The sequence below is a fragment of the Podarcis bocagei genome, assembly GCF_964188305.1.
Source record: "Podarcis bocagei genome assembly, chromosome: 6".
Lineage (NCBI taxonomy): Eukaryota > Metazoa > Chordata > Lepidosauria > Squamata > Lacertidae > Podarcis > Podarcis bocagei.
Window position 1 is genome coordinate 62427860 of NC_138130.1, and position 25358 is coordinate 62453217.

Below are 25358 nucleotides of genomic sequence, written 5' to 3' on the forward strand. Positions count from 1 at the left end.
AGATGTGCTGTATAATGCATGCATTCTGTTTATGGTTGATAAATACAGCATATGACCAGTGTTTCCACTTTTGAGTTGTAAAGCTTAATAATGCCTTATAGATTAAAACTTTCAGTGGCCTGAAAGTTTCAGGGGCGAAAACAAAACAGAAATCTCTTGAAGGCATGACTGAAAAATCAAGATTGCTCCAAGTAAAAATAAGGAATGTCAAGGCTACTGCTTCATAATAAAAGGTACACAAATGTTCCTCCTTTTAATTTTAATGCTCTCCACACACGACCAATCCTCAAATGAATGGTGAACCTAAACAAAATTGTTTATGTGTTTCTGTTGTGTGTGTGTATGAAAGGGAGCATTTGGGTTTTTTCGTGAATTTGTAGAAGGGGTAGGTCTCAGAAGTCTGAAAGTCTGAAATGGGTATACTTCAAAATGTCCAATTTCTCGACCTTATAACACATATGCATGACTTTTAACTGCAATCTGTGGCTCATCTTACTTCCTTGAGTTATTTTTTTTGCTTATGTTTAGAATTCTCTGCCATGGATTCACTGATTATTTTCCGGGCTAGAGACTGTCAGCTTCAATACTGCCCATCCATACAGTGCATAAATGTATTCTGAAACAGCTTCCAAGTGCTTGCTGTCTTATGATATGGTGCAGCATGGTTGTCAATACATGATGTACAGTCTGTGCTGTGCTTGAGTTCAGCTGCTTGGGTTCTGCTCTGCATGCACTTATTCTTGCTTTGTGCTTGGGGGACCATTGTAGCTTGGATTGATCTGTGATAGCCAGATATTTGCAAATGTTATAGTAAGTGATCTGCAAGAACACACACACAGCGCTGTATAACCAAGAAAAGCAATAATATGGGAGAGTGACTATGCCACTCTGCCCATTTTACCAGTAGGCTGCACTCTAGGGTTCCCTGAGCATAAACAATGCACCTTTATAGGATGCTGGTTTTATTATTATTTCAAGAATGACAGTTGTACATCTCCATAGCATCCTTGAAAAATAATTAGCTACTCATTTTCTTCCTGGGAGGAGTGCAGAAGGAAGAAACACCAAAGAGCATCTGCAGCAGCACAACCGGATCTGACCCCGCTGCAACAAAACATGTCTCTCCCATATCAGTCTCTACAGCTACAGCAGGAACTATAACTCGCCAAAGGTTTGACTCCTCTATTGTCTCCTGAACAGACGGATGCCACTAAAAACAACTCATTTCCTCCCTCCCTCTTTGCCTCCAAGTCTAATGTCACATGGAGCTTTTTTCAGCCTTCATTCTCTATTACTCAAGCTGAACTGTGCATTACTGGTTCCTTTCTCCTCCTTTTTAATGTAGTTAAAATACCATCAGTTTAGGAATATTCTGAATATAGCTTTCTTCACTTGGCCTTGCAGGTGAACCAACGGCAGTTGTGTATATATAATGTATATGATTGTACTGGTAGGTGAAATGTTCACTTAAACCTCAAACAATATATATTCTTTCACTTCCTTTGGAATGAGACTTTTCTTCATCCTGGACTGTGCATTCTGAATGAGCTCACTGAGGAAATATAACACCAAATAAATCCTTACAATAAGTTATGCCGCAAGCAGCCATTCCTTAACAAGCTCACACATTTGAGGCCAGAGTATCAACAGCTGTCTCAGAAGGCTGCATTCGGATATTCTGAAAGTGCCTGTGGCCCCCAAATAAATGTTGTCAGCAAGCGTTTTTCCAACTTATTTTTTTTATACTTTATATTGGTATAAAGAATGCTTTTTATTCTTCTTTCAGAAACAAAGACAGCTTTCTCTGATCCTAACTCTTAAGCACGTGAGTAGCAGGAAACTGATGGTGAGCAGCAAACTCCATTCCACACAGGACAACATTCCTCTGTTTACCAGGTGAGACTCCAAAAAGAGAAAAGAGCTCTTCCAAATTAGGCTCCCTTTCTCATTACCAAATGCATGTATTAGGTGCATGTGAAAGTGGGTACTACTGCATGTAAATTGAATTCTAAGAACTGCAGCTAACTGCAGCAGTGATCCATGCTTAAAAGTAGAAATTGCTCTTCGGAGACATGTCTATCTGCCCATCAACTCAAGATAGGCTATGATCCAGTAAACCCATATATGGAAGTTGTGGTTTCCCCATTTGGGATTACATAAGAAGAAAGATCTGTATGCTTATAGAGCTCACCAGGGCTACACGTAGCATGAGAAGATTACATGAGGCAGCAATAAGATATTTACAAGCTTTTCTATATACCACAGTCTTATAGGTCAACTTGTTTTAAAAATAATTTGAGGGACCCCACGGATGCAGAATATTTACATAATCACAAATGTTGGGTTGCATGTGGACATGTGTATATGTGTTTCTCCCTGTCTGTCTTCTTATTCCATTTATGTACCAGTTGAAATTCAATGAGAAATAAGCCTTCTCTTTCTGATATTATGCATCTTTGGCTTCAATCCAAAATGGAAATGATTTTATTTGATTAAGCTTAATGATGCTATCATTAATCATTTTATGTACGATAGCATATATTCCCTGATGAAATAAGTGATTAATCTCCTTAATATCTGGCCTGTCTTCTATTGTCTTCTATTTACTTAGTCTTTCTTAAGATAGTTGGCAAGTGTAATCTCTGTGTCAAGTTTATTTGTTTTCTTGGTGGTCATGATACATTTTTTATGATATGAGCATTTGTCATCAATTTTATGAATATCCTTGATGTGGCAGTGCATAAAAACTAGAACATGATCACTTCATTGTCTGGTCCTTGGAGAGAATGTCAATATATATAAGGAAGGAAAGATTCAACACAGATGCATATTTCAATGAGCAACAGAATGTGGGTGTATTTCCTCTGCATTGCATTATTGTCAAGCAGGATATGTATTTGAATATCCATGAAATTGTGAAGGAGCACCACTCTGGTTGTGTCATCAACATGGAGACAATCCTTCTTCCCATGACAACAGCTCTGCAAAGAATCCACCCCCCAAAAAATGAGGATGGTCATAGGCATAAATGCTTGTTACAATGTGAGCTCTGATGTCATCTCAGCCCAGAAGAGACACTGGAAAGGCAGAGAGTCTAAAAATAAAGAAACAAGGCGAATAAAGGACTTAAACAGAGATTGGGAATCTTTGGCTTTCCAGATGTTTCTGTACTCCCAAGTCCCATCAGCCCCAGCCAGTATGGCCTATGAGCGTTGTACTCCAACATCATTTCGATGGCCACAAGTTCTCCATCTGTGGGTTAAGAGATGCAGTCCAGGGAGTATGAACAGAATATGAATAGAGTTGCCTGGAAATCAGGATCTTGATCTAGAAAGACAGAAGTCTGAAGAGCTCCAGCACATGGGGCTCTATGCTGTTGAAGGGCATGAGGGCAGACAAAACAGATGCCTGGGAAGCAAAACTTTCTCTGTGAAAGGTGGTTGGATTTTTCATGCTGATTAAAAAAGGTGGTTGGATTTTTCATGCTGATTAAAATCTTGGGCTGCTGGTCTATCATTTTCATTAATAATAAGCCAACACAGCAGTGCATTATATTAATTTGAAATTAATATAATATAATATTATTATTCTTATAATATAAGAAGTCGTAACAATATGATGCTATGAATTCTCCTTAAGATTCCTTAGAAATACTACATACAATTTTCTGTGTGAGGAGGATTATAGCAAAATTATTTTCCATTGCTTTGGAAACAATGATCAGAGTTCCAGCTACGCGTATTATCTTCCTTCAAATAGTCATTTAAAAATGGACAGTATCTAAATTATATGCTATGAGGTTTTGAGCTAATAATGAAACCTCTAGCAATGACTGGCTTAGTTCTTTGGCTGTCACAGAAGGGTTAGGCCAGGGCAGTCCAACATATAGCCTGATAGCTGCATGCAGCCCTCAATGTCTTTGTGGGGGCCTTTGGCAACATTTGATGCCCCGCTTGTAGCCCTCGTACTGCCTTCTGAAAGCAGGTTAAGTGAGGCTTTGAAAGGATCCTAGAGTCCTCCAGCCTCATTCCTAGTTCAGGCTTCCTTAACTTCGGCCATGAAGATGTTTTGAGACTACAATTCTCATCATCCCTGACCACTGGACCTGCTAGCTAGGGATCATGGGAGTTGTAGGCCAAAAACATCTGGAGGGCCGAAGTTGAGGAAGCCTGGCCTAGTTAGTGCTTTCCCAGCTTAAGGAAGAAGGAGGGAGGGCTTTATGACCCTTCCAAAGCCCTGTGCATCCATCCCAAAGCCTTGGTTATCCAGCTTTGGGAAGGCAGTGCAAGGGCTGGGGGAAGCATCAGATTTTGGCCTCAGTCCCTTCCCACCATGCAACAAGGTAGTGTGTGGCTCACAGGTTCTCTGTCAAAGTACTATTGTGGCTCACTTGGTATGAAAAGTTGGACCACCCTGGGCTAGGCAATCAGTTGGTCTTTGTCATCCTGGCTGCACTGTCTTGACTCTAGGGAAGGGTAGGCAGACATTCCTGGGACAAGGTCCCTTAAAGAATCAGTGACTTTGGGAAAGGACACTTAACAAGGATTTAATGATCCAGGGAAATGAGATGAAAAAAGGTTAAGTTTAAGGAGGGAAAACTGGAAAAGAAATGGGCAGAGAGCAGACAAGTGCATAGCTGGTAACTGCAGAGGTAGCAGGTGCACATAATTCTTTGAAATAATATTTGGCTTCAGAACTCTAGTTGTATTCAAAAGTCTGCACACAGGTGCTGACTTATCTTAAACATGCCAAACTTGATTCAGTTGTAACAATGTTTTGGTACTGAAGTTGTTAAAATTTTTCTCTTTTTGTATAAATTTTGGTACCCACTTTTCATTATAAAATAATGCAAAGTGAGAATTATTATATAGTTTGAAAAATTGTTCTACTGTTTTGAAGATGAATGCTTTCCTTACTCCCAATTTTGTGTGGAAGATGGGAAGGGGAATGACCAGACAGATGCCCAAAAACATGTACATGTGCTACTGACTGTAACCAGATGTTTGGATGGTGAAAGCATCATGTATTATATGATGTTTTCTTCAATGGTTGCAAATAGGAAAGTGATTGCTGTGATAGTATCTCCCATGTGCCCACTAGAGGGCAATCTCTAGAAAGCAGATTAAATTCTATATAAGCATTGGAGTTCACTTTTCTGTGTAAGCAGTATTTTTATTTTGCAATTATCTACTCCCCATAGCTTACAAGAACTACATAATTATACAAAACAATCTCCTGTAATTTTACTAATGAGAATATTATGTTTCAAAACTGAAGCCATTGCCATATGTAAAAATTTAAAAAGACACGATTATTTCTAATTTTAGTATTGTGTTTCTTAGTCTGGCTCTGTAATCCTGTTTTTATTTTATTGCAGGCTAAGGGAATTTTGGTTTACTTCCTTTAACAAGGTAAACTACACAGACTGATCCTTATATGTCAACATCGTGATACTCATAGCTAAGCTGCATTAGTTTAAATTGAGCAATGAGTGAATACTAAAATTTTCCAATTACCTGGAACTGTTAAGAAAGCAGAGTAAGCAGGGGGGGATTCCAGGTGCCCCTTTCCATTCAAGGAACAAACATTCCCTAATCTGCCTAATCTATTATCCAGGCATTACTGGAGTCTTCTTTCTCCCAGCTCTAACCAGCCAAACCTTTCCCTTGCATAGCCTGTAAGAGAGTCTGCTGGAGGCTTAAGGATGGAAGGTTTTAAACAACAACAACAAAAAGGAGTTACTGCATTTCATTCAACCTGAATAATCACTGATTGAGAAAGGAGCTAATCAACACAACACAGAAACGAATTCAAGATCCCAGAAAGCAAGCCATACAATGGGCTGAAAAAAAATGTAATTAAGGCTTTCCACCTTAATATAATTTTTTATTTTATTTTATTTAACAAAGAAAGTTACAGGCTTCCTTGCATGTGATAAAAACCAGAGACAACAGTGAAATAATCTGGGGCATTTACAAAGACTTGGAACTAACTCCAACTAATTAATGTCAGTCACCTACTTGCTTGGAGGCATGTTCTTTTATTGACGTGATCCATGAGCCCCATTAAGAGGTGAATAGATCCATATATGCAACTAGCTCTCCAGTTTGCCACCTGAACATTTTTGTACACACAGTCCTTACTTGGTCTTAATAGTCTTATTGAAAATATTGGGGCCATACCTAAGTTTAAGGTCTCGGAATTTATTCAAATGAAGCAGTTCTTTCTGTGCTTTGAAGTTTTGTGTTCAAAGACATTTGCCTTGATCTCCACGCAGCTGCATTATTAAATGAGAACAGCAGCATTTGAAATCTACTCTGTGAGCTGTGAGCTGATTCACACAATGCCCTCTGGAAGATGGAATGAATGGATCTGAGTGTGTTCCTGCTTGTTTCACAACTATGAAGAAGGCAGTATACATCAACAGCCACTATGAAGGACAGTGATAGAAAGGCTTGCAGGATAGTTTCTTATCAGCTTCCCCTATGCTGAGGAGGAAGAAATGGCCATACTTTAGTGGCAAACTACATGCTTTACATGCCGAAGGTCTCAGGTTCAATCCCTGGAATCTCCAGGTACTGCTGGGAAAGACCCCTGTCCGATATTGTTGGGAGTCTTTGCCAGTAAGTGTGGTCAATGCTGAGATAGATGGACCAGTGGTCCAACTTGGTGTATGGCAGCACTGCACACACGTGTGTGTAGGATAGGTAAAAAATAATGTTAAAGGGAACATTTCTTTTTATGATCCACACACACTTGCTGCTCCTTAGCATACTTTCCTCAAAACCAATAGTGTTTTTGTATTTTCCACTTTGCTGATTCTTGTGCACATTGCTACAATAACTACACGTTGGAAAAGTTACTGTACCGAGTCTGAAATAAGCTACTTTATCCCAAATAAATGAGTACAAACAACTGAATGACAATGGTTGCATATGGTAATTCTTTCAAAATGAACTATCAAAAGTAATTAAAAAATAAGACAGACCATAGAAAGCTAATAATTTACATGAAAAAACCAGAATTTGTTGCTTACAGTGGACTTATTATTTTCTCCAACCCATTTTCTCTATGAGTGCAATTTACCTTTTACAGTGTAAAAGGTTATGAGCAGAATCTGACCTACATTAGTTTTAATGGCATTCATCCTGATCCTCACAGTTACTTTGTAAATTTATTTATTGCAAACCCCCTTATACTTGAGGCCAGCATCCTTAGGATCTCAGTTCCACTGATAAGCATTATTAATGGAAATAAAATATGAAAAGACAATAAAGCTAGCTGAGAAGTGTGCCATTTACCACTGGTGGGGGGACCCGCCCCCCTGATAAATAACATAATGAATGTTGAGAACTCAGCATATTTTGGAACTCATTCCCCCACTCCCCTAGGTTGGTAGTAATAACATTTCAGCTGCTGGGGGACAAACATGAGGTTCTAATATAATAAATCCAGGAACAGTATTAGTTGTGACTTGCCTGTTTATAACTGCTGCTGAACTAACATGATTATATCAATTTAAAAACATATACAGTACACTGTATTAAAGAATTAATGTCAATGTTCTAGTTATTTTCATCAACTCATATCCACAAATGCAAGACCATGAGAATTGTTTTACTGACTCCACATTGCACTAATCATTGTGTTTTATCTATGCTATGAGTTGAAGAGCTGATAGAAAAACCTTAACTTTATGCACCTTTACACAGTTATGAATACTCAAGCTTTTTGACCAGTATTGCACCCACATAAAACTAATGAATTCCATACTTTTACATGTTGAGCATTTGTAAAAGATTTGAGTCTGTATCCTGGAGTTGGATTCCCCTTCTTCTGGGGATGAGGCCAAGGACTCTGAAGCAGATGGGAAATGGTTTACAGGGAGAATCCTAGAAGCACTTCCACCAGATGAGCCTGTGGTGCAAGCTCCTCTCTGGCCTGAGGACATGGCGTTGCTGTCCTTGGACTCAGAGGACTCACAGAGAGAATCCCCCCCCCTCAACTAGAGCAGAAGAGCAATAGAGCAGGCTAGGACCCTTTGACAGAAAAGGAACCTTTCCGTGGGGATGCAGCTGTTACTATTATGTAGTAGCAAAACCAGTCTGAGTTTGATGGCTAGTGAAGCAACATCAGAGCTGTTCCCCTTAGGTAGGCATAGGCAAACTTGGCCCTCCAGATGTTTTGGGACTACAACTCCCACCGTCCCTGACCACTGTTAGCTAGGGATGATGGGAGTTGTAGTCCCAAAACAACTGGAGGGCTGAGTTTGCCTATGCTTTAAAGATGTTTATGCAGGTGGAAAATGCCACTAGGATTTCTCTCTACTTGCCAAACAAGATTTAATCAGGAACTGTGTAGTTTGGGGGACGTACCTTACTCATTAAGCATAATGGTGGGCAGAGACCAGAATTTGTTATACTGATGAACCATTTTTACTACTTTCAATCACAGTGGTATTGTGCAGGGCTTACTTAGCACCAAACACTCACATCCTGCATCTACTGCCTTTTTCAGGAAAACCACAATATCAAGATTCCTGCTACTGCAAATGATCACTGTGCCTGGGTAATATACATTTAAGCTATAATTGAATTATCACCTAAGGTATGCTTTGTATTGTGTTGCCATTCAACCATACTTGTACCTTAGATATGTCAACCAAGGTTTCACAAAATGGGCGTTAATGAAAACCGTCATAAAGAAATTTGTTATGCTGTAATCCAATATGGTGCAAGCAGACTTCTGCTCAGATGACAGGATTTCACTTCCCCCCTCGTTGTCCCTAAAGCCCCCTACACACCCCAAGAATCTGCTCTGAAGGGTCCCCTAACCTCCCTCCCAGAAGATTTTGAGGATGTGTGGGGAGGTGGTGTGGAATGGAAATTAGTTCTGCTCAGTAGGAACAGCATGGAATATAACCCTTAGTCTTTAAGAAACCAAAGGACTCCTGACCTGGGGTGTAATGTGGGGAGGGCTGGGGGGACCACAGCCCTGGGCACATGATTTTGATGGGGTGTGAGCTAGGGATCCCCACCCTGCCTGCTACTTGGGCATTGGAACTACTCCATCATAAATCCTGGCTATGCCCATGCTATCTACCAATCGTGTTTTGCTCTGATCCAATGCCAAAACCTATGGAAAAAGATGCAAGGATGGTAGGAGGTTGCTGGACAATAGCCAGCTCCAAGTGAGCAATTTACTCCAACAAATTTTGTACTCAGACTGAGGTCCTTTATGTCTCTTGTCTGCAGACTGCCTTCTCTATGTTCTACCTCCTTACAGAACTTACGAGCCTTAAAGAGTCAATCTTCTGGCCTGAAGACAGGCACACCTTCATTCCATAGCCTACTTCCTGGTTTGCTCCTGGCACTGCCAAACTGGTGATGTGAAGTGGGAGGCATCTCGTTCTTCAAGCTCAGTGGAAGGTGTCTTTGAGGATCCAGAATCTGACACTATATGCCCTGATGGTTTTGGAGGTTCCTCTGTGAGTTTTTGTCCAACCAGCTCAGGTGCAATGGTTTCTCTATGTTCTGCAGTCAGCTCTGAGCCCTGACCCAGACCCAGTTCCCCATCTGGAGCTCCTGCAACCTCTGACTCTGTGTCCAGATCACTGTTGGATACAGGGATCATGGCATCATCTCTGGGATTGTTTGTGTGCAGCTAGAGATACAGAAAGGAAATTTAATTATAATTTAGAATCACTGCTGGCAAGTGATCTCTACTCAAGTTCAGTAACCCAACCCATTTCCTGTATTCTCTTAAACAGATGTTACTGCTTCTGGTAAATTGCTGTACAAGAAGGAAATTCACAATATTACCTTTATCTCCAAAATGAATGATTTGAGACACTAGGCTTAAAAAAAAAAAATTGTTTTGCTCCAGAAATGCACTTTTATATCCAATAAGTTGGGCAGCTCTGAAAACATTCCCAGTTTCTTATTAAAGATGTAATCCAATTCCAGTCACTTTACATGAACCAGGCAAAACATTTTGCATCATTAGTAAGGTGATGTCTTGGTTCTCACAAGAGAAACCACTAACACCTGTTAGTCTCTTAAGAAGAACACAGTGTCATTTGGCAACAGATTAAAGATTATATTGTTTTGAATTTCTATCCACTTATGTGCTGCCAAAAGACTTACATAATATTTCTTTTCAAGTGTGGCATGCCGATTATCATTTCCAAAGAGGATAGTATTTCTACAGGTGATAAATCCACATTCTGTGTAAAGATGTTAACACTTTCATGGTTCAGAGCATCTAAACACTAGTTAAGAAATCCCCAGGTTTCATTAGTAGTGTTGTATTAAAGGGAAAGGTACCTCTAACTTGAATTGTATATTGGGGCTTCACACCTCTATGCCCTTCCTCTTAGGGAGGGATACTGTGTTTCCCTGGGCTAGCAGTACAGTGTGAATGATCATTCTGTTGCTCACTGTACAAAGGATACTGTTATAAGTTTTGGGGGGAAGGGCGTCAAGGTTCCCATAAACTCCTGTGTGCCAAATAATCTTCCCCATAATTTCTGGATTTACTAAAAGTTAGAATTAATCAAGGTTTGATTAAACTGTACAAAACACTGTACCCTGGGTTCAGTTTATGCTAACGAAGGTGATGGCCAGTCATTAACCTATCAATGAAAGCCATCAACAAGGCAAAAGTCTCTGCAGGACAAAGAGGGGGAAGAACTAGCAAATGACAATACCAGAGGGGAAAGTTTCCAGGTTTACAGTGGGCAATGAGGTAAGCGAACAGGAAAAAATGTCCCTTTTGCAAGCTGGAGCAGGGGGCCAGAGCACAAGGTGGGCAATCTGTTTTATGCTGCAAAGAGGGTCAGACACGATGTTTCGGGAGGAACAGGACCCTCTTGAGATGTGAATGCTCTGCACATTCTCTGTATAGTTGCTGACTGCTTACATATTTAAATAAAACATATATCATAAAGACACCACGGACTCCGCTGTGCTTATTGTCCCCAAAGGGAGCACAGACCAGTGTAAGTGTACCTGCAACCTCTGGAATCTCGCGCCATTTGTGGAGATTTGGGAGGTGTGTAACAAAACGATCAGCAACAATTACAAAACTGGCCCTTATCCACCATTACATGAAACAAGGTTGGAGGGAGAGGGCTTATTTCCTAAATATGACTGTTGCAGGAACCAGGATACAGATACAGTACAGGCAGTACTAAAGAAAGATAACCATGGTATCTTATAGGCATAAACTACTAATGCACTCGTTTTGAATGGCTGTTTTAACTCCACTAACAGTCTGATAAGAGATGCCCATTTTCTGTACTTCCAAAAGTAGCTAATGATTTGCCCTGACCCAATGATCCCTTAAGTCAGAAGGACAACCGCATTTGATGGAAATAGATTCAAGATCAGGCAGTGTGCTATTAAATCAATAAAGTATTCAAATGTGAATGTATCTGTAGTTACATGAATTATACATATGCTTAAACACCTTGTTTCAGCATTTCCTCTTTGCAAATAGATAATGCATGCATAAAGACTTGGCAGCACATGTTTTTGTAAAGCAAGTGCAGGTTTTCAGTACTGTTTCATATTATTTAAGAGCAAAACATCTTTCACCATATGGGCAGGGATGAATTGTGTATTGCAAGGATATCTATGTAAGAGACATATTGCAACTTCCCCTCTCCTCTAGGACCAGGCCACACAGTAGCATATGTGCAGAGTAAGTATTAGCCTTTTTGTCAGCATCTCCCAAGTGCAGCACCATATCGCTAAATGGTAAACATTATAGTATATATCAGAAAGTAGAGGGGGACACCACTAGAGTGGAGGCTTAACATTCTGCATGACAACCCCAATCTGTATAGCCTCATCTCTTCATCCGCCTTATCCTGGGTTTGATTTGTTAGCCATGCGAATGAATGAATGAATGAATGAATGAATGAATGAATGAATGATGGAAGCTGGCACCATTCTGTACAGACTTCCATTGTGAAGTGTTTCCCAATAACTAACAGATATAAACTCACAGTGAAAATGTGTGTTGGTCTCGATCCAGTTCTGGTTATTTTAAACCAAGTGTTAGTTTCTTTGCACAGTCCCTCCCAAGGAGACTGGTTTATTGTCACAATAAAATCTCACTTGTTTGTCCACTTGTTTTGCTTTAATAACCAAGTTCTGAAAACTCAGTCGTTTTGAGAGCCAGCTGTCCCTTCTCTAAATCTGGCTTCTGAGTCTTCTGCTTATTCACACATGCTTCCTGTTTATCCACTGAGATTACTAATGCCTTTTTATCACTTCTTGGCTGGGACCTAAACTAAGTTAATTGCCAATTAGCGTTCTCAGCTAGGTGACCCAAGTCAACAGCTACAGCCAAAGCCAGGAATTAATCTAAAGAAGCCCAGACTGATGTCCTACTGGAATCTCATTATGTATAAATTATACTAACAGGCTGACAAGCACGAAAGGGCAGACGAGGCACACAAAAAATGCTCCCTATGAGATGCCATCCATGCGGAGAATGTAATGTGTGACCAGGGTAGCCCATGAAGGCACTCTATCAGAAATGGTAGAGGACATTTCCTATGTTGTTATGAATACAGTTGCAACTTCTTGCTGGCTATGACAGTGCATTCTGTAGCCATCATGAACATGGAATTACTCACAGAAAGCAGCTGTATTCATATATAGCAGCCTCCACACAAATATATTTCCAGGAAGAATCAGGGTCCATTATGTGAAGGTGTTGTTTTGCATATCTGACCTAGCCTTCAGGCTCGGTACAAACATGGGGACAAGATAAATAAAGTATGTACAAAATAAACTTTTCTGGCAATGCGTCTAAGAAGCAACCACAAGTTAGGAGCTCTATGTCTCAGCTAAACGTTTCTCCTACAACTGCCCTGCTCAGGATGTCACAAAAAGAACCACTGAAAATCCAATGTTCTTCTGCCATCTCCCACCAGGTCACAGAAATCTGCTTGCATGCTACAACCTTAATTTCTCTGTTGTAGCAGTGGCAGTGCCTGGAAACCTATCAGTTCTGAGGCTGGGTTAGTTCTCACCAGGATAAGGGAAGCTGCTATACTCATGTTGTTATTATTATGCACTACATATACGTAGAACAATTGTTAATGTTACAAAAGCAAGACTTTAAAGATATGTTTCAAGTGGAATAAACTAAAAGAGGTTTTGTTTCTATCAGAGTATTTTCAATATTGAAACAAACATATCATCAGGATATGGACAGCTGCAGTGCCTGTTCTTCTTTTTCTATATTAACTGCTAAATAAATAACAGTACTTTCCTATAATTATATGATGTGTGAACCTCTGAGCATGACCACTCTCACCCCTTTGCACTTGTAATTTTAGTACCTAGTAATTACATTGATTTAAACTATGTCTTTGAGGTAAAAGGTTAGTGCATTAATTCACTAACCTATTTATTATTTAAATACTAATCTAGAGGTCAATTATTGTTTTTTCATTGCGTTGCAAATGAGTAGTGCTCAGAACTCTTGGAGGATATAAAAGGGAAGTCTAATTTTATTCCTTTTATTCATCCGCAGGAGGATTCTTTTAGTGCAACATTTATTGCTCCAACCTTAACAACATGTGTGATAAAACAACATTTTAATTCAAATCTGTATATTGTTATATACACAGGAATTCTAGAAGTCTGTAAAGCTTCATATAAAATGACTGAGTATACAGATGAGGCTACATATAGTAAATTAAAACTTTCTTGATGTGTGTTATGATGATGATTGTCTACCACACTCCCCAGATGTTCTTCCGTGTGATGTTTTCCTATCATATAAATACAGCAAATGATTAAATAATAATTAAAACAAAGAAATATAAACTGGTAATGTAGAAGCTTCAGATCTGAAAGACTTTAAGCTGCGTGGTGAGGCGACTACCGTATTTTGATGCATCAGAGTCACCTTTGTGGAAAACAAGCATGTTTGGCAGACACCTCCCTGTCATTTACAAGCTGCCTAGGTAAGGTTGTGCCCACTGTGCATAATTATGTTTAATTTATTGTTCCATTTTGCATAGCAGCTGGATCTTATGTTCACAAACACCAGTGGGATTCAAGCTTGAAGATCTGCTTTTATCATCTAATGAAGCTAGAGACAGCCACAAAATGAATTAAATTGATTGTGATGTTACAAACAGAGAGTCCTTACTTCATAATTATGCAGGTAGGTTATGTGTGTAACCTTCTCTTGTCTTGAAATAGGTCATCTGGTTTTAGAATAGCTTTTCAACATGCTGGCTTCAGTTTAGATACAGTTGCACAGCACCACGAGCATGCAATGAGAATGAGAATGAACACCCCATCCCCATTACATAGCGCATATTGGAAGTGAATTGACTGCTGGTATCTAAATCTGTTTTTGCATCTATACTGTATGTGCACTTCCCAAGTAACACCTCAAGAGTGCCTTGCTTCCCCCATAGTTGCACCCTTGGATTCAAACAGACTTCAAACATCACTCTGACTCTTTGGCTTCCCAGCCTGTCACTTTTCTTCTAGCTTCTAGCTCAACTTTCAACCCTGGCCCTTTTCTTTCAAACTACCAGCGAGTTTGAGGTGGGGAGGATCCAGGAGTTAGAAGGCATATAGCCTACCTCCCCCCTCCAAAAAACCTTGTTATTTCTTTTGATAAATGTTGAGAAATTAAAGATCCTTTTTCCAAGAGAGCGAGCTTTCTTTCTTTCTTTCTTTCTTTCTTTCTTTCTTTCTTTCTTTCTTTCTTTCTTTCTGGCTTATGAATAGTTCTTAAGGTAAAATTGTTCATAAATGTAACAAGCTGCAAGAGAATAAATGGAAAGCAGCAATCAGCAAATAAAGCTGTTCCTGAAGTAGAATGTACAGCTGGAATTCCAAATTCATGCAAACCAGATTCTCCCTAATGGTTTCTCTTTTTGCATATCTTCCAGTTCCTGTCTGTGTCTTCTGTCCCACTAAGAACTCTGAACTGTTCCTGCTAGATCAGGCATATACAAACATACTGCTTGCCAACACATACAAACGTTATGTCATGAGTTGGCAGCAGTAACATATATCTATCTTGCTACTTAATAGCTGTGTCCCAAAAGAACATATTATTTTTGCATCATTTGCTCTGAGAAGGAAGATACACATCTCTGCATTTTCTTGCGCAGGCAGTACTTTTCCTTCTGATCACACGTACGCAGTTGATCTAGCCCAGTGAATGGAAAGAAAACACAGCTTTTAACCTGCTGAAGAAGAAGCCAATTACTTTCTGCCTAATTCCTACTATCTCCTGCTGTGCTCAAAACACAAAGGCAGAGAATTAACTTTGCCAAGATATCCTGGCCAATGTTTTTTTTTTTCTTTTTAAAAGTTGTTTGGCATTCATTACAGAAGAAAACAAAGCAAACAATTCTATTAGCAACCAAAAATACCCCAGCTACATAATAGCCTTATTCATGCATTCTAAGACTATACTGCATGGAGGAGGGTTGCAGTGCAGTGTGGCTAGCATACTCCAATATCCCTGTTCCTGCCAACAACACATATACCCCAGTGTTGAGGGTGAAGGTCTGAAGGCACAGCTGGATTAGAAAACTTGGGGGCCCCCTTGTGTGTGCACTCTAGTAGGATAACATTGAACTAAAAAAGCTTTATTGTAATTTTCTTTCATGATCAAATCAAAATTATTTTGTTCAATGGTTGCGGGGCCCCTAAAAGGTGTGGGGCGCATAGCCCGGTACCTAATCTGCCTATTTGGTAATCTGGCACTGTTTGAAGGGGAATTTTTTGCATAATCAGCTGCATGCACTCAGAATCCACCCTGAGATCAGAACTCAACCAGGGCCAGTACCATCATACTATCTTGTAAAGGAACATGTACTGCATTACCAGACTCTGGTGTTTCTGAGCTTTCTGTCACATGTAAGTCACATGGTCACTGGTGCAGCAGCTGACAGTGTCCAGATTCCACCTGTCCTGGAAGAGCTGGATGTCCCTCCCTATCTTGATAAACTGAAGAACGCTATCTACTCTCAGATGTGTGGTAAAGCCCCAGAAGAGAACAGAATTCCAACAGAAGTGATGGAAGTCAGCCACAACTTATCCCTCATGACGCACCTTCATGGCCTTCTCTTGCAGTGTTGGGAAACAGGATCTGTGCCACAAGACATGCACGACTCCATCATTGTGACCCTTTTACAAGAACAAAGGTTCCTGCCCTGACTGCTGTGGAATCTCCCTGCTGAATACTGTGGGGAAAACCTTCTCCTGTGTAGTTCTCCACAGATTACAGTCACTCGCTGACAGGGTCTATTGCGAGTCACAATACTGCTTTAGAGCTCAGAGTTCAACAGTCGACATGATTTTCTCATAGACCTGACAAAGGCCTTTGACCTCAACAGCCGAAAAGGACTCTACACACTTCTCAACAGGATAGGATGCCCACCTAAGCTCCACAATATGACCGTGTCCTTCCAGAAGAACATGTGCAGCGCAGTCCAGTATGATGGTGCATCCTCAAACGCCTTCTGCATAAAGAGCAGTGTGAAACAGGGCTGTGTCCTCACCTCAACTCTCCTTGGCATATTCTTCTCCTTGCTGCTCTCATATGCCTTCAGCTTGACTGAAGACGGTGTGTACATCTATTCAAGGAGTGGAGGGTGTCTGTTCAACCTGGCACATCTCCATGCCAAGACAAAAGTGCAGCAGGTCCTCATCTGACAGATATGGATAGGGACCTTGACGCAGCTTTGATAGCACACTTTGAGGAAGATATATAGAATCTACCGGTAATCAACGGTTTTTCCCAAGCCTGCACCATGCTGTAGCCAACTGAGCTATCTACCTATCCACATGGAGTTTGGCCCCATCACCAGCCTGACAAAGGTCAACATCCTGGGTCAGGATATCACCAGCATGCCACATATCAGCATTGGTGACCATATGCTTGAGGTACTAGACAGTTTTATCTACCTGGGCTCCAGCATAACCAGCTAGAAAAGCGTATTGCCAAGGCAGCTATGGTAATGGTTCGCCTATCCAAAAGGGTATGGGAGAATGTGATGATAATGATCAATACCAAGATGACGGTCTACTAGGCTTGCATGCTGAGCACACTACTTTATGGTAGTGAGACGTGGGCTACTGATACCTGTCAGCTGCAACACATCAACACCTTCCACATGCACTGTGTCAGGAAGATTTTGAGCATCACATGGCAGGACAGAGTCTCAAACAAAGATGTGCTCTCCCAAGCCCACATTCCCAGCATGTTTGATTGTCATCAAATCATTTGTTTGTTTCATTTTTTGGTTGTTTATATACAATATTGGACTATTAAAAAAAGGTTCAACAAAGAACCTCTGGAAATTGAGATGATTCAACAGACCTTTGGCTCTGTTATGCAAACCTCTGTGACTGAGTACTCACAGAGTACTGGCAGAAGACCAGAATACTCACAGAGTATTCTGGCAGAAGACCAGAAGACCTTGAGCAAAACAGTTTATCAATTCTTCTCCCTGTGCAAGCATTAGAGCAAGGCTCTAATCTATGGCCTTCCAGATATTGTTGGTCTCTGCCTCCCATCAACCCTAACCAGCATGGCCAGTAGCCAAGGATGATGGGAGTTGTGGTCCAGCAACATCTGGAGGGCCAAAGGTTCCCAACCTTTGCATTATTATTATTATTATTATTATTATTATTATTATTATTATTATTAAATTTATTAAATTCCTATCCTGCCCTTCCTCCCAAAGAAGCCCAGGATGAAGTAAAAAAAAAAAAGTATTTAACAATTGTCCGTTTTGAAACATGTTAGCATCCTCCTGCATAAGACCTTGCAGTTTGTACTCATTAAAGATGAAATGAAACACATACATATTTGTTAAAACTCTATAAATAGGTAATAAAAACAATTTTTTTCAGTTTCTGGATCCTTTTTTCTTGGTACTCAGCAATAACATTTCCTTCCTGCTACAGACAGCTAAAACTATTAAAGTAAAATGGAATCTTAGAGTAAGGGTTTTGACATCTCAAAACTATGCAGTTTACTCAGGATATCTCAGTAGATATTAAACTGTGCCCAGCAAGCACCAAATATAACTGCACATTATTGGGACATTATTTTTCAATTTCATTCTAAAGTTTATGTGTTCACTAGTTCACATGAATTCAATTCATTTGAGTGGTTAAAGTTGTTTCAGTATGGCATGTCCAAAGTCTGTTTCAGGGGCGTAATCCAGCCCGCTGGTCGCTCTAATCCGGCCCCTGTGGCAGTATATGTCCTGGGGTGAAATCCTGTCGCTGAATTTAAGAAACGAGTCACCAGTTACAAGTAATCCAGTATATCCAGTACAAACCCCGCCCCCAGTATTCCAGTTTCAGCATCTGCATAACTCAGCCCTAATGCAAACCTTTAGGATCCATCACATTGGAATGTACTACTTCAGGATGCAGGTGGCGGACTGAACAACACTCAAGTATGCAATGTCAAAAGTCTCCTGAGTACATCTAATGAGTACATCTAAAAGAAACTGGGACTGAACTGTTCCCAACATCATGGTAGCTGACTTACCTGGAAAAGCACTGAAGCATATGATTTCCTCACCTGTATTTTAAAGTGCTGCAACCCCCAGAAGCCTGTACCTTGTGCCTTTTTGTGAACATTTAAAACGGTTCTCAGAAAAAAAGAAAAGAAAAGGAGGGAAATGGCATGCTGGAAGCACCTTATATCCTTGACATCAAAAAGCTTTTATCACTTAATGAGGCAAACAGCTGCTGAGAATTTACTGGAACTCCATTTTGCAGCATCCCCATTGCAGTGCATTATGCACTGTTATGGCGTCTTGCAGGTATTCCTCTATGGAACAGCCTATTCCTCCATCACAGGCATGTGACGGCAAGAAATGTTATTTTGATGTTAAACTCTTGGGATTTCATAAGACAGAAATGATTTCAACTAAACTTAATTGTTCTGAAACGCATTTATTTTCCAGAACCAAGAATTTTTATTTTTATTTCACAAAGAGGATCCAGTAGGTAATCTTGCTCAAGCAAGAATTAATCCTACTGGAGTGGTTATCTTTACAACTTTTGGGGAGATGTTTCGTGTGGAACGAGCTCTTGGTTTCTTAACATCAGCTTCAGAATCTCCCATTGCAGTTTTATGGTCTTTTCTGTCTGTTGCTGAACAACCATTAAGTCATCTGCCTAGTGGCTTTGATGTCTGTGTTTTCAGCCACAAAAGGCTATGTTAAGAAAAAACTTGGCCACAAACAGCAAAGCCCTCAATGACGTAAATATTTATGGCACACTAGATCTTTCAAGTAGAAATAAAAGCTTTTCTTTAAGTCATGCAAAAAAAACCCCTTAATCTATTCAGTTTTGAATTTTACTACATTCAGTGACTTCATTTAGATAGATATTTAATTAGCTTTTGTGAAGATTAAGAAAGCAAAAGAAACTTAAAGTGTTGTCATTTGTTGTGCTGGAATGAAAGAAGAAATACTTAATCTCCTGAGTTTAGTACATTCCTCAGGCCATTAACTTGGTACAAATGTGGATATGTGTGTGTTTCTCTGTGTGTATCCAATACTCATATCAATTTTATAGGCTAAATGATAATATTTATGCTGGCAACCTATCTCTGTGAATGCATCGATGATTGAAATGCACTCTGCACCTGGTCCAAAGCACTTTTGTAGAATGCCTGGCTTTTGGCTTTGAAGAAAGAATTAAAGGCTGAGCCTTGATGTTGATTGTTTCACTACCTTCCCCCACTCCAGGAATGATGTATTTGGCTGTGTGGTCAGACGAAGGTGAATATAAGTGAGATCACAATGCACTCTGCACTTCCTCAGTAGATTCACATTGTTGGCCCCAACGTCTATCCGAAGAAATTCCCTTCCAACTCTACCAAAGGTAGAGTGTAATTTATGTCAGCCATACCAGCCTAGAGAAGGAGAAGGGTGCCACTGCTTGCTTCATCAGCTAAGAAATGAGAGATTTTTCCAGAGTTTCCTGCAATGTATGACACGAGGGAATATGGGACAACCTTCCATTTCCTGATGGAAATGATATAGTCATAATTTTCTCATCCTCTTTCAAGCTGTACTGGCACCTTGAAGCACCTAGTCACACTCAACTTCCTGCCTCCAGGTCTGCGTCAGCAAGAAATGGGAGATGTCTGATGCACTTTGAAGAGGAGAGTTGCAATGCCATACCCTCTAAGTGTCCTGATTTCCCAGGGACAGTTCCAGAATTATGAAAGGCATCCCAATTTTTATATATGCTCCTGGAATGTCCCTTTCCCCTGCCAGTACCACCAGTGCTGAGCTGGTGCTTATCCTGTAGGGCTCTTACACCCAAAATCCACACAGTGGGGATGGAGCATCTTAGGAAACCTTGCTGCATGCACACAGAGTGCGGCTGTTAACTTGCCCAGGTGATGGGGTAGAAATTACCCTCATCTATTAATGAACACCTGTCCAGAATTTGGTTGATTTGGTTACACTGGTTGAATCTGACTAGTCAATTGGTTTTGCAGATCCTCAAGTTGTTATATTTAATAAATATAACCTATTTATCAACAGTTGGTTGTCTTGACTCTTATTCCTGGTGTGCTGGCAAATACAGTGTCATGATTTATGATGATTTTGATGTTTTATGACTATTACTCATGTGGTTTTACTTATTTTTGTGCTCCACCCTGGGATCCCTTTCCAATAAAAAGCAAGCTCGAAATACTTCTAAATAAATAAAAGATATGCAAAATAGCACATCATTTTGGCTTTGTTCTGACATAGGTGTTGACAGGCAGCAATGAACATTAATGGGAAACTGACTGAAAAAGAAAAATGTTTCTTTGTTCCAGTCTTCAGGAATGCATCTTGAATAATACCTGCAGGATGGAGAGGGGAAGATTTGCCTGTAGCAAGTTTTGACTAGTTTGGCAGAATTACTAAGCAGATTTGGAGAAGAAGTAGTTTTTTTTAAAACAGGTGGTGATTCCTCATTTATCTCTGTTCTAATTATTGATATTCATATTTCTTTCCCATCCTTCACCAGAAGGTCCAAGGGTTGGTCACAGTGTGTGTGTGTGTGTGTGTGTGTGTGTGTGTGTGTGTGTGATATCTATATCTATATCTATATCTATATCTATATCTATATCTATATCTATATCTATATCTATATCTATATCTATATCTATATCTATATCTATCTATATATCTATATACCTACATATATATATCTACATATATCTACATACATACATACATATATATATATATGTACACACACACACACCATAGAAAACAAGCATTCCCAAAACATAATTCTAGAATGTTTGCTTAAGTTTTTCGTCAATATACAGATTATTACAAACATACTATATGCGTTCCCTTCACCCAAGGAAATTTGCCCTGTAATGGCTGTCCCTCAAATTCCTAATCTTGTGAAAAGAGAACCATGAACAAAAGATAAACGCCATAATTACTATGCTATGAAAGGATGCTTTTTAACTTTAAAATCTAATCATCTTCTGTTTACAAGGACTATCACATACTTCAGCTAAGTCTGGATTCTAGCATTCCAATATGAAGTCCTGAAGAAGTGCAGTTGTCATTCATACTGTACAGCTGTTAACAATGTGTGGAGATTAATCTTGCACACCTGTACATGGGCAAATCTTCCTTTTGAGACAATGAGAAGATCCTACGAAAATGACTAAAGCTTCCCTGTGGGCTGATTGCACAGTTTTCGTCTTGTTTACGTGCCCTGGGGATGCATATTCAAGTCTGATAAATGTTTATCCAGATGTTTAGTTATAAGAGGGGCATTGTGCATTGTGGATGACAGTGAACTCGTCTTGGAATGCAATTCTTTTTCAGTTGCTGGGTTTCAGCATTTTCTTCAAAAGCATCTGAAAATATTATTATATTTACTGCTCAACTACCCAGTTTTACATTGTCCATCTACTTTTAAAAATCAGTGTTAATGGAGATATATAGTTGTACACGGACATGCTCATCTATAAACTGGTTTGCATTCAATGTGCTTCTCATGTTTGTCTGAGCTTCCCTTTCTCTCCCCTTCCTTTGCTGTCTTCCCTGTGTTGTATCATAGAGTGCAATAACTATTGTAACCATAATAAGTATCCCCTCTAACAACAAACTCAGGTGTTTAAAAGTAACTATGGTTTGGCAGGAAAATGGGCCAATCCAAAAATAAGGAAATAGTTTTTACATACTCTGGGGATCCCCTATGCATTAAGCAATATGTAAGTTTGAAAATCATAAGTTTTTAAAATAGCCTGATAAACATTTGTGAATTTCCAGACTTGTGGAATGCTGAAGTGTTAGTTGAGTGAAAAAAAGAAAAATGTAAAAACTAGGGGCCTGGTGGGGAATTAGGCTCCCCAAGAGCTCATAATAACTATCTTTGATCTGAGGTGGGGTTGGGATAGGCCTAGAGTTTGAAAACAAAATAGATTTAACAGAAAAGGAAGTTTGTATAGGTGTATAACTGATTGTGCTTCTTATTTTAAAGTATACTGTGTTCGTATTTAAAATGAAATTATTTTAATGTAAAAAAATGTGAGCAGTGGGTTGGATGTCTCAGTTTATTCTTTGATAAAGGTTGTAATCAAGTTAGATAATGCACTTGATGTTGGATTAGACTAACTGCTCAATTTTGGGGGTATGTCCTTGAAAATGCAAACCGTGAATACAGCAATAGTTATTATCATCATCATTGTGATTATCATCATCAGTGAATTATTAATTGTCTTCTAAATGACCTTCTCAAGGCAATGTACACTAAAGATAATTAAAAACACAAAAGCAGCAAATACATGTAACACAAACTAAAACCATGTAAAGTAGACCCGGCAAAAAACTATTTATCCGTGTTTTTTTACTAATTATATGCATCTTTTCCTATATGTTCTCAGTGTAACTGATTGTTACATGACCCACCAGGCTGAAAGCTACATTGTTCTCCCTCTGCCTGATAGTTCTCTATCAACTCTTTCTTCAGACAGTTTTGCAGCAGGCTCTCTACTATAGAGAGCAGGTAAACTCCCCTCCAATTCTTCTCATCTGCAAGGGCATCCTCTTTGGCATCTTGACAACAATGCTATGCTTTCAATCCTTGGGAACAGTCTCTTTTTCCCATACTTCTCTGAATAGTTCAGCTAGTTTTGGTCACCCAGTGTTTAGCATGCATTAACTCCTGTTCAGTAGCTGTACCATTCTTTATCTACTTTATCGTATCCAGGAATTTGATAATTCAACTGGAACTGTTTTAATGGACTGTCATGGTTGACTATCAGGGTTGTAGTAGGGCTAAGTCAGTGAGAATCTCTTTGCAGTTTTCCATCCATCTAATTAAGCCTTCCATTTTGGAAGTCAACTGGTTTTGTTTTGTTTTTAGTCATCCTTATCAGCATATCATCACCGATTTCAAACATCCTCAGACTATCAATGTCTTGCTATTGATACATATGCCAGTTCTTCAGCATGGCTTCGTCTGCTTTTTAACAAAATTATTTTAAAATAGGAACTTTCTGTTCAGTGCTAATCTACACTTCATTTTACTCTGCTTTTCCTCTTATTTGTATATCACTGCAGTGTAATCCTATGCATTTTTTCTTGGAAGCAAGTCTCACTGTGTTCACTGTGTTTAGGGCTGCAGCTTTACAATCTTTGTTTCATTAAGCAGTTCTGAATAAAGCTATTTCATTTAACTTTTTAGGGTCTTCTTAAAATCCTTCTTCAATTTACTTTTGGAATGTCTTCCTCATTTGTTTATAGAGATTTGCAGCACAAGCCTAACCATCTCTATTCAGAAGGAAGTCCTATTGAATTGCGTGGGTTTTACTCCCAGGAAAGTGGAATTCCATCTTTCCTGCTACACAAATATTATGATCACCATTTATTTGTAGACATTAAAGACCTGGAACTTGCAAGCTCTTTATGTAGAAGGCACTGATTAGTTTTGTCATAAATATTCAGTCTTTCCCTAAGAATATCACTAAATAACATAGTATTTGTGATTAGAAAATCAGGTCTAAAGCTCTATGAGCAACTGGCTATTTTGACTGATAACTTCCATTTATACTGCAATATTTGCTAGACGGTGTTTGCCCTGTATTTACATAGAAGTCACCCATAACGAAAAGTAGGTCATGTTTAGGTACCCTTTAAATTACGACTTGCAAACAGAGAATTAATCCTTGCACATGTCACAGTGCTTTTTTATTATTAAAAAACCAGAATCTACTTCTGTAGAATAAATGATATTAGTTAATGACTTTCTGTCTCTTAACATTGCTATTCCTGTCCTCTCAGATAAGGTTATTAAAATATGGACACTTTAACACATTAAAAAGGTATATTGTGGGACCACTGAAATGTCACAGTGAATGATAAGTAATATTTTGTTAAGTATGCAATGTTTTGGAAGACTCTTGAATATCTACCACTAATAAGGATTGTAAATACCTTCCTAATAAGAAGTAGTGAACCTTATCTGAAAATGTTTAGCTGTGCTTCTAATTGAACAAGTCATCATAAGAAACAGTGTAATATAAGCTATATTCAGTGAACTGTTAAATAATGCCTCAGTATTTTATGTCACAGCACACTAAACAGGAAATGTGCTGGCATCTTTTTTATAATTCACAAGCATATTTCAGTAACAAAGCACATAGAAATTGCTTTGCAGTCGTTGATCAATAAATGGGGGAGATAAGAAAAAGCTCACAATTTCTAATTGAAGCCCAGTTCAAGAACCAGTTCTAGACTTGCACAGTGATCATCCTGCCCTTTACCTTCTGTCCTGGCTGCTGTGTGCAGCAGGGTTGCAGACACAATAGTGGCCGCACCAGTCCAAAGCCCTGCTGGTTGACTTGAACCCGGTATGACTATTAAGCTAGAACTTCTGACTACAGTTATATGTGCTTTTGTTGAGGAAGCACTAGAGAGTTATAGGCTGCTTCTACAATAGCACTTTAGCAATTGCCATTCTTTGTTTGTACCATCTAGATAACACTGTGGTTGGCCTTTTGCATTCTTGTATTTACTGTATGATATGGATTTTCAGATTTGCTCCCCTTTTTATTGTAGCACCAGTATACTTGGTGTGATGAGTGTGGATAGGGATTCTTAATGACAAGCCTATTAATTGCTCCATTGTTTCCCAACGTGAGGGACGCTTTAATTAATTTCTTTTCCTTATTTTTATTTTTAATAACAGAACAGGACTAGCTACAGGTAGGTAGCCGTGTTGGTCTGCCACAGTCAAAACAAAATTAAAAAATCCTTCCAGTAGCACCTTAGAGACCAACTAAGTTTGTTATTGGTATGAGCT

General features: G+C 39.3%; 2 protein-coding genes and 1 long non-coding RNA gene across 4 annotated transcripts in view; 2 read left to right on the forward strand and 1 right to left on the reverse strand.

Annotated features, from left to right (window-relative positions):
- The window catches only part of LOC308590040 (uncharacterized protein), a gene marked incomplete at its 5' end in the record, with an annotated part of 378432 nt that overhangs the window by 341390 nt on the left and 11684 nt on the right, over positions 1-25358 (forward strand). The window lies entirely within an intron of this gene.
- ROBO1 (roundabout guidance receptor 1) overlaps positions 1-25358 on the reverse strand; it is a 587586-nt gene that overhangs the window by 305849 nt on the left and 256379 nt on the right. The window lies entirely within an intron of this gene.
- On the forward strand, positions 1836-6327 carry LOC308589231. The gene is made up of 3 exons (XR_014009174.1): positions 1836-1896; positions 5378-5411; positions 6278-6327. It is a non-coding gene; the product is annotated as an uncharacterized lncRNA (long non-coding RNA).